This window comes from Bactrocera latifrons, unplaced genomic scaffold (assembly GCF_001853355.1).
Source record: "Bactrocera latifrons isolate USDA-ARS-PBARC rearing strain unplaced genomic scaffold, ASM185335v1 scaffold_90, whole genome shotgun sequence".
NCBI lineage: Eukaryota > Metazoa > Arthropoda > Insecta > Diptera > Tephritidae > Bactrocera > Bactrocera latifrons.
The window spans coordinates 541,226-559,876 of NW_017537601.1; positions in this window are offsets into that span (position 1 = coordinate 541,226).

The window sequence follows — 18,651 nt, forward strand, 5'->3', positions numbered from 1 at the left end:
GTTGGCGCCCTTGGTTCGTGGTTTCTGAAGAGATACCATACTTATATACCAATATAGCGTTTTCGACTTGGGAAGCATTAATTATACTCATGTTATACAGAACTTTAATTTATATCTGTAAGAAAGACTCGGATTGACATTTTTTTCATAACCTTGCAAATAAAAGACTTCTGATATAAAGGGTGCTCCATTTCGAGRTTCCCTACTTTTGTAAAGAAAAAACAAAGAAACTTCAAATTTAATGGAGAATGTTTAATATCATTCCAAAGAATATTCTTTGGTATTTATTTTTTGAAGCTTATCTTTTTCAAATGTTGACCGTGGCTACGTTTCAGATGGTTCATCCGTCGAGTCCAATTTTGGTTGACTCGCACGAGCAATTCGACTGGTAACTGGCGAACGACACGCGTGATTTTTTGCTCCAATTGGTCTAAATTGAAGCAGGATTGTTTGCAAAGGATTTAGACTTTACATATTCCCATAAAAAGTGCTTTCTCAATAAATCCATTGATTGCTGAGAGTGTGGGAAATGGCGCCGTCTTGTTGAAACCAAATGTCGCCGAAATCATGACTTTCAATTATCGGTTATAATGACGTAATAACGGTCGCCATTGACGGTTACGTTCTCACCGGCATCATTTTTGAAGAAAATGGACCGATGATTGCATCGGCCCACAAACCACACCAAAGCATTGTATTTCTGAATGAAATGTCAACACTTGAATCTATTTAGTTTGTTTTTCGTCCCGTCGCATTGAGCCAGAAATAGGTCTCATCATCTTCTTYGAACTTTTCAAGAGTSSAYAGAGYTAATCGATGTTGCTTAAAAAACTTAAGAAAACAATAGTCACAGATTTCTTGGCAAATTTCAATTGATCCCATATCCATAACCGCTCATTCAGAAAGCAATATTTTTATCCTRTATGCCTATGTAGCCGAACTAAATATGTCGTACTTATAATACACGTTTTTTAAGACAAATTTTGAAAACAAGTTAGCCTCGGCAGCGGATTGATAATAATTCTAAAGATCTTTTGCTTTATAAAATAATAAAGAAGGGTTGCATATATTTTTCTACAAAATTGTTTGTGCGACCCAAATAAATATAAAATTGGGATATGACGAACGAAATGTGTTGAAAGCCTGAATACCAATATAGTCCTCTCTTTAGTTTTTAGTTGTCTTGTATTTGATAATGATTTGTCTAGTTGGATGCCAAACAATGAAAATGGGAACTTAAATATTTTAAGATGGAAATATAATGTTATGATTAGTCTAGAAAGGCTCCTAAGCTGTCCGATAATAATACAGAYAATCCTATTTTTTGACTCGAACTTAAAATATGTATTCTTCTATASATATGTACATAACATAGACAAATTCGATGATTTCATGACCTTCACCGAATGCTTTGTGYAGCTTTTTTAAAAATTTAATTTTTTTTAAGAATTACAAATCAATTGACAAACTTTTCGCATCRTAAGCAAATACATCCTAATTAACATAAAGTCGATAAAAGTGATTTTGTCTATGTTATCTATGTATGGAAGGAAACATATTTTCCTTGATTGGTCACGAAATCATCGAAAACTTCGCAAATGTTCGGTGAATGAAATGTTAAATAAATAAATAGCTTTTGAAAGTTATTGCGATGGCTTCAGAGAGAAGGCAGAGAATTCAAAGTTCTCTATCGACTCAACACATTTTGATAAYGTTTTGAGTATTAAAAGTGTATCAAAGGATCATAATATTGAAAAAAAGGACGTTGAGTAGATGTCGCAAAAGACATGCTTGACAACGTTGCTCCAAATATGGTCAAAACCGAAARAGTCAGAATTTTAAGTGTCTTCAACCGAGGCTTGTACAATAGAGCGGTTGAATTTTTTGCTATAAAATCGCGTACACGAGAAATGTTCTATGGATCTTTCTGAACAACTTGACCTAAGAGAATATAGGTTTATAACCGGCAAAGTTCTGCAAAATTACGTGCTCTTAGCTTTTCAATTAAAGACAGGCAACCGAAAAATAAAATAACCGAATAATCGGTTGYATGGGAGATATGTGAAGTGGTTGCTGGATCTGGCCGAATTCGACAAATGATCAATATAGTTTCAAAATATATATATTTGATTCAGATATCTCAAAATCTCAAATCCTGCGCTCAACCTTGGGGAGGGATGGTTCGCATTCCCATTTTAGCTCGCCTTCAAACGGATATTCTTTGCCTACTAGGAAGATACTTGGTTCGGAAGTCGTGAGCAGCTTGAGTCATATGTACAAAATATCGTTTCCTCACTTGCGTGAACTTTTACACATAACGCTGCCATTCTTTATAGTTTTTTGTTTTCTGTAAATCTACCCGATTTACTATACAAGCATATAAAAAATTGTATAAGACGGTGGAATGTTTATATTGGCTAAGGAGAATATTTTGAAGGCAATATTATTAAATGTTTGTATTAAAATGTATTTTTTTATAGTCCGGATCAAATGTGATCAGATGGTAAATGTAAGAGATAAATGATTATACAAGCTGATTATTCTATAACTCCAGAGTTTAACATCAGCAAAATAAAAATTAAAAAAAAAAAAATTTTATTCTTCAAATACCTGCCACAATTGAAATATATATAACCTATAAGGTATGTATGATCATTATAGCAAAAGTACAAGCAACAACAACAAGAAGCGCGCGCCGATGTGGCACTTCAGCAGTGACGACGACGCACACTTAAAAGCAGTGCTGGCAAATAAATAATTAAGTGCACATTAAATAAATTAWTAAACTTAATTTGTTGCTATTAACTTAACAGCRGCAACAACAGCAACAGAAGCAATGCCATGCCATAACAACAATTGCAAATATTAGCGGTTGCAGTAGTAAACAACATTTGTGGTAAAAGGGAGCATCAATGACAATAAACAGCACAAAGCAACAACAAGACAACAATAACAWATGCAAAACAATTTCAAAATTAAAATCAAATGCAAATTGCACTGAATTGCTGATTTTCAAGTTGTAAATTAAACAAMAAAAAATTACAACAACAACAACACGAATGATGCCAACAACTGCAACAATAAGAGCAAAATGAAACTCGCAGCTTTGTGTGTTCGAGAGGCTTTTTTGTTTTTTGTTTTTTTTTTATAGTTCGAGAGGGTATATGTGCACACATACTTACAGACATGCAGCAGAGACAATAATCAAAAAAGCTTAAAATACGCAGATAACGGTAATGTTGACATGTTGCAGCAATGCGCATCTAATGCTGGCGGCTGCTGAGGCAGGCACTTGCCGCATTTGCCGGTCAGATGACGATGTGTGGTKGGGCRCGCGSATGTGTGTGTTTTTGTGAGTTTATATRTGCGTCTACACGTATTTATGTCTCTTCATCGAAACTGATATAATGCACGCTCCGCTTGCCACACTGGCAATTTTCTTGCTATGCGTATTGTTTTTGCCCAACTTTTATACGTTCTTGTTGTTGYTGTTATTTTTGCATAGCAATGCATTTAATTGTCATCAGTTGTGAATGCGTTTGCAAACAGACCCCCAACTGCAACAACAACTACGCAGCGTGGAAGTCACCCAGCCAACCCGGCCAGCCGTGGCAGTAAGTTGCTTCATTGCCTGAGCGCGCCGCCCTGCGCTGCATCGAAATTGTTGCCGCTGTTGGCTGGCTGTTGTTGTATGCGCGCTAACACAGGATCACTTACGCAGTTAGGCGCAGCTCATCCTTAAAGCTAACAAAGTGCAGAGCGCACACATACGCGTACACATGTAAATSTGGCACGCGTCAGTATGTGTGCGGCATGCCACATCAACGAAATTGCGTACACAATTCAAATATATTAACAGCGAAATTGCCGTCCATCAAACAGATTTGAATGCGTCGTTGACGCTGATGCGAACTGATGCGTGCTGTTGTTGAGGGTGGCGCGCGCGGCAGTTGGAGCGAGCGCTTGTTTGCTGACGTGACGCAGCGGCTGCAATGGGACGGGGGCGGATAATGAAAAATGAAAAAATCCGAAATCTGACATATTCACATAGACAACTGGAAAAAGAATACASCAACAAAAACAACAATAAGCACAGAATGCATGCCAGCCTGCCAGCCAGCCAACCACTGGCAAATGCGGTTGCATCAGCCACCAACAACATGCMCGAATTGCAAAATGCGTGCATGCAACGCTGCAAGCGAGTTCGTCACTTAGCCGCAACCGAAATCTCTTCATGCGTAAACCAGTGCGTTGTTTGCCATCGCATTGTTTTATTTTAATTTTCTGGATTTTTCATTTCGTTCACTTTTTTTCGCCGCCGTCATCAACCGTTGCGCGCGCTGCGCTCCCTCGCATTCGCCCGCTATGCAACGCATTGTTGCTTGTTGCTGGTGCATTTTTTCTCCTCTTTTTGTTTGAAAAGCACTCAACTTTTGAATTGTTTCYATGTTTTTTTCGCATTGTTTGTTGTTACTTTCGTAGAATTCGGTTTACGTGGCGTGGTGCTGCGCGCCGTTGTGGGCAAGTGCTGTATGTGGACGGCGCGCGTTTAGTGTTTGGCCAGCGCTAGTAGTGGATGCGTCCAATTGGCGCAAGTTTTTTGCGAAATAAATGAATTTGTGGCGCAGCGCTGCACGTAGGGGTGGTCGTTGGTATAGTGCGTAGCACTTCAACTCCTCTCCGCTGCGCACACTTGATTATGYCAGCTTTGAGGGTAGGGTTTTGAGCATGTCCGTGCTCATCAACAGCAATATTTGATGACTTCATCCATCAGGATGTGATTATGATTGTTGGCGCAGCTCTTGCCAACTGTCAGTCCTTTCTCGCACTCTAATAATTCGGGCTTTAATAGAGTCTGGTAGTCTCAGTTGTAGTTTTGTTAATCACAAAGCGGTGCATGCTAACGTTCGACATACCAGTATTTGTGGCCTTAAACATTTTTGATTTTATACCGTATAACATCAGGAAGCACGAGGTTTTCACAAATTCAGCAGCTCATTACTGTTTTTTTAAATTAAGCTAGTTGATCCAAGAAAGAAAAATTTTAACTTAAAAATATCGGATAAAGCATTCTCACAAAAGTCTACGAAACTTAACGGATCCATAAAATACATCTGGCACAAAGGACAACTATGCGGTCCAATCAGCATGCTTACAGAGCAGGTCGATCTAATTATTCAGCTCTGTACCAGSTTATGGCGAAGGTATAAAGCTCGCTAGAGAATTGAGAAGTTGCCGTCTATATTTCCTAGACACTGAAGATGCTTTTATAATGCGTCTCACGCGAATGTATCAAAGGAACGAGAGAAGAGGAACGTGGCAGCGCCAATACAAATATGGATAGATRTCCTTCATGGYTCTATGATAGCTGAGACCACTATARGGRACAAGGATACACATTGGTACCAMGATGASGTGCTCACAAAGAGTGGGACTATTCCCCTATTTCATTATGCATCAACTTCTCGAGCTTTTGGCAAACAATAGAACTCGGTGCCTAGAATAGGCGGATGATCTTATTATAAAAGCAAGAGAAAATTTTRAAAACACTCTCTGTGATATCGTTCAAAGTGAGTTGAGCATGGCAAAGTGATGTTGCAATAACATGCGACTCAGCATCAACCCAGTAGAAGATTAAGCCGTGCTTAAAAACCATAACTCTAAGCAGCAAAGGAATATATTGCAAGGGAAGGCCCCACGATGAACTTCACTTTTTAGTTTGATAAGTATGTGCGATAARCGAATGTTAATGCCACAAAAACAGATTGGGGCTGCAAGCGCGAGTTTCAATGAAATCATTGAAGCTTCAATWCTCCAAGCTGATGACGCTTATAGCAGACCTTCTTCCGAGGGGCGGTATCACCATCAGCGATAGTCAGGTGGTACTTAATTTTGTCATACGAGAAAAAATCGTTATTGGTTAAGGAGTGTCTAGAGCGACTTAACAACGTATCTAGCTTTAACCGAGAACGTTTAATTTAAGCATTGGGGCATAGCTGCAATTAAAATGGCTGATGCGCTTGCCCGTTGTATCAATTCTTAATATATTATATATAACGCACACTATATGCTTAAGAGACATCTATATAAAATAAAGCCTCATGTACAATGTGTCGATTCTGTGGMATGGAATTTAAAACTACATAGCATCTGCTTCTAGACGTAGGAACAAGACCCTGTGAGCCACTAACCTGCTATTGAATGCACCGACTTCTTAGTGCCTAGCTTGGTCCTTGAATGTCTTAATGCAAGAGGTGAGGGCTCATTAGACCAAAGGTCGCGATGCATATTTAACTTTATTCTATCTTAATTAAAGACGAGTTACGCTTATTCCTTCTATTTGCGATATGTTTAAGTATTTATATTCCTCCCAGTTATGGAATATGTTGTTAAAGTGGGTGATATGTCAGGAAAACTACGAAGTGCTAGTGGTATTAGACCTCCTCAATAATTATTTTATATATATGATCGTAAGTGATATTGGGAGGGGTCTACGTATGTTAATTGAAACCAAGGAATATACGTATAAAATACTGCTACAATAACAGGTAAACCTGATTGTTATTTGTTAAACTTTCTTATCTTCGGCTCAAAAGCGAGGTCAGATGAAAATAGTGTGAAACAAAATTTATTGTAATATTCTAAACTTACCAAATGCTGGGTAGGAMGAGTTTTTCCTGAAAATAGAAGAAGAAGAAATAAATTTTATTGCATATATTACACTTAAATATGAATATTATGGGTGTGTGGTTTTCCGCCATCGCGCATAATAATTGGAAGTTTTGTGGAACGATCTTGGTTTTGGCTAGCGTATTGAAGCGTGTTGTTGTGAACGACCGTCGATTCCAACAAGGCGGTGCTATATGTCATACAGCGAACGAAACAATCTACATAYTAATGGAAACCTTTGGTGACCGCATTATTTCGCGTCGTGAGATTGTAGTCGCTAATCTTGGCAGTTAAGCCCGACACGATTGACGCATTGGAAGAAAATATCGGGGCATTATTGCGGACGTACACTTTGGGCAAGAAAATAGTAAGAATTTTTAATTTAAATTTCGCAAGAAAACTCATTCATAGATTTATTTTTTTTTAAGTATTTTTTTTGGTATGGCTGTCAGTGATATTTGTGCCAAATGCCTCATCAAAATAGTCACTAGTGTTTAGTATACGCTTTTTGAGATGAGTGAAGTTATTGAATAAAGAAGTTATATTAAATTTTGTGTGTGGCGTCAAATTTCTGATATATTCATATATTCAGAATGTTGAAAACAGCTTTCGGTGGTTATTATTTGTCGCAAGCAAATGTTTTTGATTGGTAGGTGGGGAACGAGTTGACGACGAACAACGTCTAGGACGCGCATCAACATCAACTGATGATCAACACGTCAACAAAATAAAGGAATTTGTGCTTGAGAATCCACGATTAACTATCAGAGAACTTACTGGCAACGTTARAATATCAGAAGGATCGTAGAAAACATTTTGAAATATCATTTGGGCCTAAGAAAAGTAAAAGCACCGTTGGTTCCAAAATCACTCATTTTTTTTCAAAAAACACCGTCGCGTTAACATACGAGTACATATGTGAAACAATGCTTTTCGACTACCAGAATGTCATGAAACGTATTATTACTGACAATTAGTCTTGGGYCTATGCTAACGATGCGGAAACAGACGATCAAACGGCYGAATATCGTGGCGACGGTGAGCCGAAGTCGAARAAACCACGGCTAATCAGGTCAAAATCAAAGTTATGTTGACAGTGTTCTTTGATTTTCGATGAGTGGTGCACTTCGCATACCTTCCGAAAATCTTTTTGAATCAATTGAAGACTTTAAACGTGAATCGCTGCGCTTATTGAAGGACATTCCAAAAATTGACTTTAACAACTGTTTCGAGGATTGGAAAAAACGTTGGCCAAGTGTATCGTGACCAAGGGGGATTACTTTGAGAGGAACGACAAAGATTTTGAAGAATAAATTAAGAATTTTAAAGTTATGAAAAAAGTCTTGCTATTTTTTTGCCATCCAAAGGCTGCAATTGCTGCAAAAGGTGGTCGAAAAATTGGGCCTCTCGGCTGGAATTTATTCTTCCCGAAATTATTTTAAAAACATAGTGCCTAACCAAACCAAACATTTATAATAAAGCATAACGACATGTCTGAAAAAACCCCTTTATATAAATTCTTATGTCATCATGCCAATAAAAATTTTCCAATAAAATACGTCTAATTAAAAAAGTATTAAGTATATGTAATTTTAATGATCTTGCGATAGTTTACAGCCTTATCGGACAGGATATGAATACCTAAAACATATTTTATGTACAAACATATATGTATGTATATCTATTTAACACAAGTAATTGTAGATATACTATATATCACATACTTTTGTACGCTTGTGGCGCCCACCAAAACATAAGAATTTCATTTGTATCTTCTTTTCCTACTTTTCTTGGCTTGACAACGCGAACCATTTATAGCGCGATCGCCGGCAGTAATCTTGTGAAACGCATGTACATATTTAGTTAATACGCTGGCGAGCAATTAAATGTAATCAGCGCGCTCGTTCGAACCAAAAAAACAATCAAATAACAAATGTAGAACAAAAACGCCAATGAAGACGAGACAAAAGCGGCGAATGGGGTGCATAAGATATGGCTAAACATGCCACTGTGTGTGTGTGTTGGTTAGTTAACCTTGTTCATGCATACTGATCCGCGTTGTGTTAGCGACGCTTCCAAGAACACTTGCATCCCAAATCGACAAATGGCCACGACACGCCTGCGCCGCCGCGACGTACATACTACACACTTGCCACCAGTTGATAGGCGCAACTTAGATACTTTTCGAGCGAGAATTATACAATGTTGCCACACAAAAAGCAAGAAACAAAATAAAAGCAAAGCAAAAACTGGAGGAGAAAAAAAAACACCCTGTTGATCTCTAACTGCGACGCAACTTGAAAAATGCAAGAAAAACAATAAAGAGCAACAACAACAAGCGGTGCTTTATACGCCTGAAAAAGAGCAAGCGTGTGTAAGAACAGCCAAGTGGCAAGTCAAACTAACTAATTCCAGTGGCGATTTCAAATGAAAACCTAATTATAAAATCACTAAACAAGTTAACAATAATGACAACAGCGACAAGTTGCGTTTGCAGTGCGCAGACGGCGAGCGGTGGCGCACAATTGGCGACAGCAGCAAAACTTAAGCATAATTATGAGTCGAGTTAAAAATGCATTTAAGCCACATCGTTAATGGCCACATTAGTAAAATAGGAAATCGCACACACAGACACACTCACACGCACATACATATAAATATGCTGCGCGGTAAAGCGTCGTCGTTGGCTGGCAGCAAAGCGGCGTTTTCAGCATTTTTAGTTAATTTACCGAGAAAGCATTTGAAATTCTTAAAACTAGCGTTTTTTCGCAATGCAATGTTGCTTTTGTTATTGCTGTTAATACCATCTTGCCATTTGTTGACAACGCTGTTGCAGCGCAGAATGCACATATCTACATACATGTGTCTGTATGTAAGCAGGCAATCATAAAAGAAACGGTTGTCAACAAAATACTACTGAAAATCACGTCAATCATTTATGGCATTTTATTTAGCRCGACTRTAGTTGTTGCGTACCYATAAACACACACACGAAATGGCCARCGTTTACCCAGTTGGCATTAAATGGAGAGGCGCTTTACTTTGTATAGATGATCGAAAGGGCTTTCAGTTGCGTCAAGTCAAGTGAAACCATTTTTTTCACTTGATCTCTACAACACACTTCATGTCTCCTTCCTCCTACACAAATTATTATAATATGGAATGAGGACTCGATATGGTTAGTTCACTTTGTTTTGCTCATATCAACAGAAAAGACATAACCGACACAGATCTAGGCGTCAGTCCGTCCRTGCTATAGAGAAGATGTAAAATGTCTTGTCATTCCCACGAAATAATATACCTTCTCTGGTGGTTCCGAGTGAGAGTCTTGAGTTGGGAGTAGGTTAGGTTTAGCGGTTCCGCACTCCGGCATTCGATGCTCAGAACTTTTAACTGTAGACTTTTTGCACGGTGAACTGGTTGCCTCAAAAAGAGTCAGTTTTAGAACATTTGTACAAGCAAAAAATATGACCGAAGTATAAATTCCATCTGACTGACAAAAAATACTCTTTAACTCTTCTTACTACAGCTTTCAAAAATCGTTTAATACTACTGTACYAACGATGAATCCATTTTTCCGATTTTTCTTTTCATAAGTTTCGGCTGGAATGGTCTTCAATGGCTTCAGCGAACTTTGGTTTTYTCGATTTCGGCTCATTTTCGGAACGCTACATTCATAAACTCATGCCTCTTCACATCTCTTGTAGAGTATTTTTTCTGCGATCTTAACACGACGTCGTTTTTCAAAAGATTCAGGTATTTTGTATGTGTCTAGCATTGCCAGGCTTTTCATACTCAAATCATTAAGCAAAATGTGTTTAGCCGAACCATAAGAGATGTTGGAATCCTGTGCTATCTCTCTGATGCCAGCACGAWGATTTTTAARCACTGTTTCTTACATTTTTCGGTCATTAAAAGAGATGGATGAACAACTCGCATAGCTTAACGACTGTTTTGTGAGAAAGTAGACTACCGAATAAACTTTTGCAACATTTTCAACGATTTCATAGCCGTGGTTCCATTGGAAACACAAAATGGTAATCCACAATAAACAAAGGCTTTTTGTTTTTATGGTAAAACTTGACAGACAAAGTTTCCTCGACATAAACATAGAGCTTTGCAGATCAAACTTCCCGCTTACATGAAAAGGTTATACCAATCTTCTACATACATTTTTTTGATTCAGTTCCGCGAGCTGTATAAATGGACCAGACCGGGTCAATTATAATCCAATGCTACCGGTCTATGCCATAAATTGTCCCGCCGAAATTTTTTCGGCATCCCACGATGTATAAACAGGAAAGCGATCCGAACGGAACATTAAAGCGATTTTCAATGCATCTTGGGTAATGAAAAACGACCATATTTAATGGATTTGTTTCTACGAGGTACTTTACAAAGTAAACAGGACTTAGAAACAAAAAAAAAAAAAAAAAAACAGAATAACATCAATTTATTTTGTTCAAAATATTTTCCTTCTGCTTCAATACAGCTTTTTGCACGGTTTAAAAGCATGTCGAACGAGTATTTCAGCTCGTTGGCCGGTATGGCCGCCAGTATGCCGGTGCAAGCCATTGAATGGCTTCTGCGTCTGCATAACGCCTTCCTTTCATGAGTAAATGCATTTTTCGAAAAGGAAGAAGTAGCACGGTGCCATATCAGGTGAATACGGGGAGTGGTTAATGGTTAAAATGCGAATTTTGGTGAAATAATCGATCACAAGCGTCGGTCGATGAGACGGTGCATTATCATGCAATAAACTCCAACTTTCATCTTCGCAATATTGGGCCGAACACGTTAAATACGGCGCACCAAACACCGGACCTCCACTCCGTTGGAAGGACCAGGYGRAGACGGACCTGGCTACGCTTKGAATATCCAATTGGCGCCACGTAGCGAAAAGAAGAAACGACTGGCGCGCTGTTGTTAACTCGGCTATAATCGCTTAAGCGGTGTTTACGCCAATTAAGAAGAAGAAGACTTAACTTCGTAGAGATCTGCATATTCTCTATTGCAAATGGGTAAAGATTGCCGAATGGTTTAATGGATTTAAATATTTCCAACCACTGTAAGATTGGACTATATGAATTTATCGTCGAATCATAGTCTGTTTTGAAAGAGGAGAGCTGGGCAACCTTTAAAATGACCAAAGAGAGGTTGGATTCGGTTTTATTCAATTTCGTGTGACAGTAAATCGGTTTGCCGAGCCATCGATCCTAAATTTTTCAATAGTTTTAGCAACGTCTAGCTTTCGATAACTGGGTTATCGGGAAAAGGCATTAACGAACATTCTACATCGGTACAAATATATTTCTGCGCATCGGTTAGCAAACTAATAGATGCCACAGTGTGCTGACAATTGGTTGGTGTAATTTATTTATGACATTTTTTCGCCATTACCGCACAGCACAGTTTCTGGCTTCGGTGATCGGCGATCGTTGAACGGTGTTGCTGTTGCTTAAGTGGTTGCAGTCGATGCTCAAATCAGTGACAGCCAAAGCGACTGTAGGTAACTATCTTGGTTTTAAGCGACTAAACGCGACTAATATGCACATGTGTATGTGTGTGTAGGTATTTGTATTTATTTGTAAGCGTTTTTGCAGCTTGACCAATTCTGTCGTCGCATTCGTGATGTAATGTGGAGTGAATGAGTGAGTTGGGGRAAAAAAAACAGAAGCAAAACAAAAATATAGTCAACAGCTAGTACAACAACAACAATAATAGAGGTGGTGTCTGCGGTTAGCGACCAAGACGAGCGATTGCAAAAACAATAAAAAAATCACGGTAACAACGAATAAATGCGTTTACATGCAACAACTACAACTCGGCGAATAACAGTAGCATAACGTTTAAGTAAGCAATGACAAGACAACAACAACAAGAGCGCAGCATATGAGCAGACTTGGTCTTTTGCGCGTCGCAGAGGCCAAAGTCATGTCTCAAAGTCAAAGCCAAGTTCCATATTCATCACTTGTTGCAAATGCAACAGCAACAACAACAACAGCAGCAAAGACAAAAGCAATAGTCACAACAATAAAAACAAATAAAACAGCAAATACATATTTAAGTTGTGATTGCGTGCCAATACATGGCTAACAGCGTTGTTGTTGCCGCTAGTTTCGTTTTTGTTTTTGTTGCTGCCTTTGCTTTATCTGCATTTGCCGTGTTTTAGGCCCCTCGATGGCGCGCGATTTTGTGTAKGCTTGATTACTTGTTGTAATTGCAATCGCTAACAGTTGTATTGTTGTTGCGGCTGCTGCTTGGGCGATTCCGAAGGCAGAAAAAACAGCAAAAAGCGCCCTGAAGCAGCGGAAAAAACGCTTTTAAATCCAGTTTCGCCGCCAAAACTGGATTTCCTAGAAAACGATTTATTCTCGCCGTCGCTCTGACGTCGTGTCGCCGCCAGCGACGCCACTGTGACTGCATTTGTTGTTGTTGTTGCAGCTATTGCTATTTCAACTGTTTTTTCTCTCCATTTAGACGGCGTTTGTCGCGTTCGTTGTTGTTGTCTTGGTATTGTTGTTGTTGTTTTTGTTGTAGTTGCACCACTGCCGTACTCTATCGGCGTACGTTTGGTCGATTTCGTATTCCGCATTTCAATCCGTCGAATTTTAATGAAACACATGCTGTCTCAAATAGGCGCACCTTCTTACCCCTGCCCGCCTTGTGCACAAAACATCGCAAGTCACGACAACGGTGGCGGTTGCTCGGTGTTGGGCCGCGCGGCTACCCGCCTGCTTGTCAAATTAAATATTCTACATGCGAGTGACACTTTGTTTTATTTTGCTTTTAAATTTTCCATATCAATTCGTTGTAATATTTCATACATGTAAATACCATTGCAATGCAGTGCTCTTGGTACCCTCCGCCTATAGTGCCTAACCTATTTTCGTCTCATTAAATTATTGCCGTTTGCTTTGTTCTTGCTTTTGTTGTTGTTGTGTCTGTATTTTTCTCGCCTTCACATGTAATTGTTGTTGGCTGGACATAGCGCTGCTAGACTTGTCCATTTGTCATCCCCTACAACCGCTCGCCCGCTTGAGTGCACGAACCTTCCATCGCCAGTTGTCACTAATTGTACCAATTTATTTTTTAAATAGAAAAATGCACTAATTCATTTTAAAATTAATTTCGAAACGGAGAAATAGCAAAAATTGGAAAAATAAGTTTTGGTTGTTCATATAGACAGCGCTTAAGTGGGGGTTAAATAATTTTATAACAATTTTCTGGAACTGGAAACACATTAAGCAACTGTTGGGTGTAAGTAATATTATTAAAATATCCATTTGTAAACAAATATCCCCTGTTCTTATATGTATAGTATGTATATATAGTATATATGAGGTTGGGTCAAAAAATGTTTATAAGAAAAAATAGAAAACCGTAAGGCGGAATCCTTCCTGTTATCTAAGATCCAATCTAGTCTTGTATCTAGTCTGTTCTCACTAGAAAGCATCGCAATATATTTTTGGCAACGACGAGGCTTAGTACCTTGCTCTTACATTAATTGGATGACAAGAAAATTAAATCCTATCGAGGAACAAACTGGCTGAACTATGCTTAAACGGTATTTAATTAGAGTTTGATCTTATTTTTTCCCGAATTATAAACACCTTTGGTTAATATAAAATTTCGAAATTGGATTAAATCTGACAATTAACATTAATATTAACATTAACATTAACATTAACATTAACATTAACATTAACATTAACATTAACATTAACATTAACATTAACATTAACATTAACATATTAACGTTAACATTAAAACAAAATTTCATTTTTAAATTTAAAGACATTTAACGTTGAAAACATACAGTCTGAGTAGAAAGTATACTGTCCTGTAACCTGAACCTATCCTTGAGTTACTTAGAAGTGAAAACATGGTACGTGTTAGTACATTTTATTCCCGACTCTGGAAGGAGTCGGTGGAGAAAAAATCGATAAAATTCTTTATCCAAACTTGCGGGGAGGATTGGTATAGTGCTCCAATCAGAATAGATGTTTGTACACATTGCCTCTAGCGTCGAATGACTCCTCTGGCGATTTACAACTGTATAGTTGAGTTTAAGGCGAGCTCGTCAAGTGTTGCTTAGGTACTAGTAACTCTCCAGCCTCCATTTCAAAATTTCCTTCTAGCATGTCTCCCTTATAGCAGCTCAAGATTAAAATACCTCGAATTTCATACTTCTAGTCATCCAGTCGGAATAGAAAAATAGAAATAAACCGACTAGGTTCTTTGATTTGTGTGAATAGTGAATTGGCGGAGTTTTTATCTGGCTTCATAAAGGATTGCAATAGCCTTTTCTTGACAGAGCACGCATGAATCGTGTCAAGTTGTCATGTTATTTTTATTCAGTACTGTTTGATATWTCATCAAGGAAAGGATTCGCGCGCTTCGCTCAACCCACTCGAAGACGGTGAAGAGTCGATTCCTTGCCGTTCGCAGCAATGGAACGATTTAAAAAGTTTCGAAGATCCGTCGTTTTCGAGCAAAATTTGTTCCGCGATGGGGTCCAATTCAAGCAAATTTGTCCGCATTTGGAACGAAAAGAAACCTGTGTGGTTTGTAGGCCGGTAGGATCTTCGGTCCATCTTTCTTCAAAACTAATGCTGGTGAGAACTTAATTGTCAATGGCTACCGTTATCGCGCCATGATAACCGACTATTTGATGCCTGAAATTGAAGCTTTTGCGACATTTGCTTCCAACAAAACGCCTCCACTTCAATTCCATGTAGGTTCATATTAAAGCTGAAGTACTGTCGTGTGAAATTATTGGATGTGTGTATATATGACATATTATTAGACAATTATGTTTTAAGCACACTCTTTATTAGAGTGCCAATAATTATTGCTTGAATTTCACTGTTCCTTTTCGACTTATAGACTTTCTTCTTCGCTTTGGACAATGATATACTCCTATCTAATGGCTATTAAACGAGCTGGCTTATTACACTAATCCTCACATTCCTAAGCCGATAAACATGCCAATTGGAAAATCCGTCATTAAAACGCCTCCAACAACAGACCGACCCATTTCCATACAAATATAAACATTACATAACATTATGTGGCAAGTAGTATGTATGCAGATAATCAAGTGCTTAGTGTAGCTAGCCCTTTTTGTAAATACAACACCATTGTTATTGTTGTTGTTATTGCTGTTCTATTGTGAATGTGTTGATTTGTGTCATTGAGATCATAAAAAATCAGACAATTGAATGTAACAACTTAATAGGTGTTGGCATAAATTGCCACGACTACAAATGGATTTATAACCATTGTTAACAGATTGTAAAATGGCACTGAATGCAAGCGAGTGCGCAAGCTGGCTAGCTCGTGTTTGTGTGCCTGTGTGTGGTTGTGTGTGAGTGAGCCACGCGACTAAGTAACAAGAAAGACCATGCTACAGAGCAGCCGTGCCACACTCAGGCGCTAAGACACCCAGGCACTGAGGCAGACACACAGCACCGCTAACAACCAACAACAAAAACAACAGCGACAATAAAAAGGCGGCAGTAATGCTGGTAACAACAACAGCATTAGGCGGCAGACTCACGATGCGCGCCGTGGAGATGAGCTACTAAGGAAATAAAATTGTACAAAGCGAGGTGGAGTTGCGCCGGACGGACACTAGAGGAGCCATAGACATGCGCGAGCGACTGCCACCGACTACATGTGCTTCCAATAGTAGTTGTTGTTGTTGTTTTAGTATAGTACAGCTTAACTTGGGTGCTTGGCGAGGCGGCACGTCATGAATGGGGCGGATCAGCTCGGCTGCTGGCGGTAGCGGTGTTGCACTTGTTGTTGTTGGTGTGTAAGGTCGCAAAGGTGATATCTGCGCTGATTGAGATATGTAAACATTATTTAAACAGTAGCGGCAATAGCAACAACAAGACAACGTGTGCAACATGGCCAACATTTGCAATAACAGCAGCAACAACAACAACAACGACGGCGTGCTAGCAATATGGCAAGGCGTGGGGTAAGGTAGGCGGCGAATTTGTGGAGCGAACGAGCCACTATGGAAATTGAATGCGCAGCTATGAACTGCGCATGCGCGCCAACCCGTGGCACATAACGACGCGCACCACATACTCATACACACACACACAGATGCAACAATGCGAGCAGTGTGTTGCACGAAGATGATGTGGCATAGTGCCGCCACAGGCATTTACAAGCAATAAGGCAGTGTTGGCTTTGCATTTTGTTTTCACCGATTGCCTGCCACATTGCAACTTACTTACAGTATTGGCGACTGTCTCAGTAGCTGTGGCTGACAATTTAGTTGGAGCAAACAGTTTAACATTGGATTGCCGCATTTGAGGATGCTTTGCTTGTGGTCCTTTTGCAAACGCTCTTTTTGTTGCAAATGCGGCACTTTCGATTTGCATGAGATGATTAGTGTGGTACGCGGCCAAAAGGTGTTGCACGCAACGTTGCGCTTGTTGTCGATTGTGCTGGCAGCGGGTGGACAGCTGCATGTCAAGCAGGTGCATACAGACGACTGTTGGTCCTACTTTATTGGAACACCATTTTTCGTATGTGTGTGTGTGTGAGCGTGCGTTCTGGTGGTGAAGATCGGGAGCGGCAGCTGCAAATGGTGATGGAAATTTATGGAAATCGCATTAGTTACAAAGTGTATAGCGCTTACTGGAGGAAATGCGTCAAATTAGTTTGAGTTTGGTTGCCGATCTCTTAAGTATTGGTCCATCACGCGTGTTTGGATCGCATAATTCCTAGCATTTTATCGTAATTTTTTACTGATATTGCAAGATAAGGACTAGCTTTGAATTATTTGTGGTAACGCAGCGTCCTTTGCTAATTGAGTCAGCACAATAAAATTATATAAAGTCGATATACACTAAAATTGATAGCTTATTTGGCGTCGAAAGGAAGTCTTTAAAGTTTGACTTGGATTTCCGATTGCTTAAKTTGTTGAGTCAATAAAAGGTTGGTTTAAAAGAGGCCTAATTGAAAGCAATCCATTATATTTCCAAAAGTTGGCTTTATGAAGTTGTATCTATGGCATAGAAAGAAAAAATTTCATAGTAAGAAAATCACTCAAGTCGTGATCSAATCGGGATGAGCGGGCACAAACCGCGGTCAAGCTTGGCATGACGGTGAGGAAGGCTTTGTTATGTGTTTGATGGGTTTGAAAAATAATCATCTACTATGAGCTACTTCGCTATGACCGAAATTTTAATTTAGACCTGACGGTTAACAATTCAGGCGTCTGATGAAAGCATTCGCCCAGAAGCGGAATGGTATTGCCCAATAGGAAGCGTTTTGTATGCATACCTAGGCTGCAATAAGATTATGAATGCCAAACTCTTATTTCATTGACTTTGAAATCGGGAAAGGCCGTTCGATACCGGACGAGGTTTAAGACAAGGTAGTTCTCTAATATGCGCCCTCTTCAATGTAATGCTGGCAGCAGTGATATACGACGTCAATCTGAACCTCAGTGGCACTACATATGTACTCTATAGAGACAGTGCTCTGGGATACGCAGCTGTCATTGACGTCATGAGCCTGAACAATAGGGCCGCGCCGCCAACTCGTACTGCCCGTTTCAGCCTGTCAAAGTAAAAAAAAAACGAAGTACCTGGCAACCACACACAAATATTGGAACTTACGTCACTGCTGGAAACTATAAATTTGATATGGCAAAACCTTTGTACATATATGTCGCAACAAGTATAAATACCACCAAGCCTGGATTTCAAGCGCAGATCTTGCCAACATGTGCTACTTCCACATCGGTAGACAATTGAGAAAGCTAAGCTTCTTCGATTGACGCTCGAGTTCCGCATTCCATTAGAACCTGGGTACAAGTGATTACTAACTGTTCCTGTCTATGGCGAAGGTTTTTTGTGAAAAGCCTTATAATTTTGCTGTTAATATCGTTACGTCTTAAAGGAACAAAGTTTATACCAGCGTGCTTTTTGATTCAATTAGCTTTCAGTTCTGAAA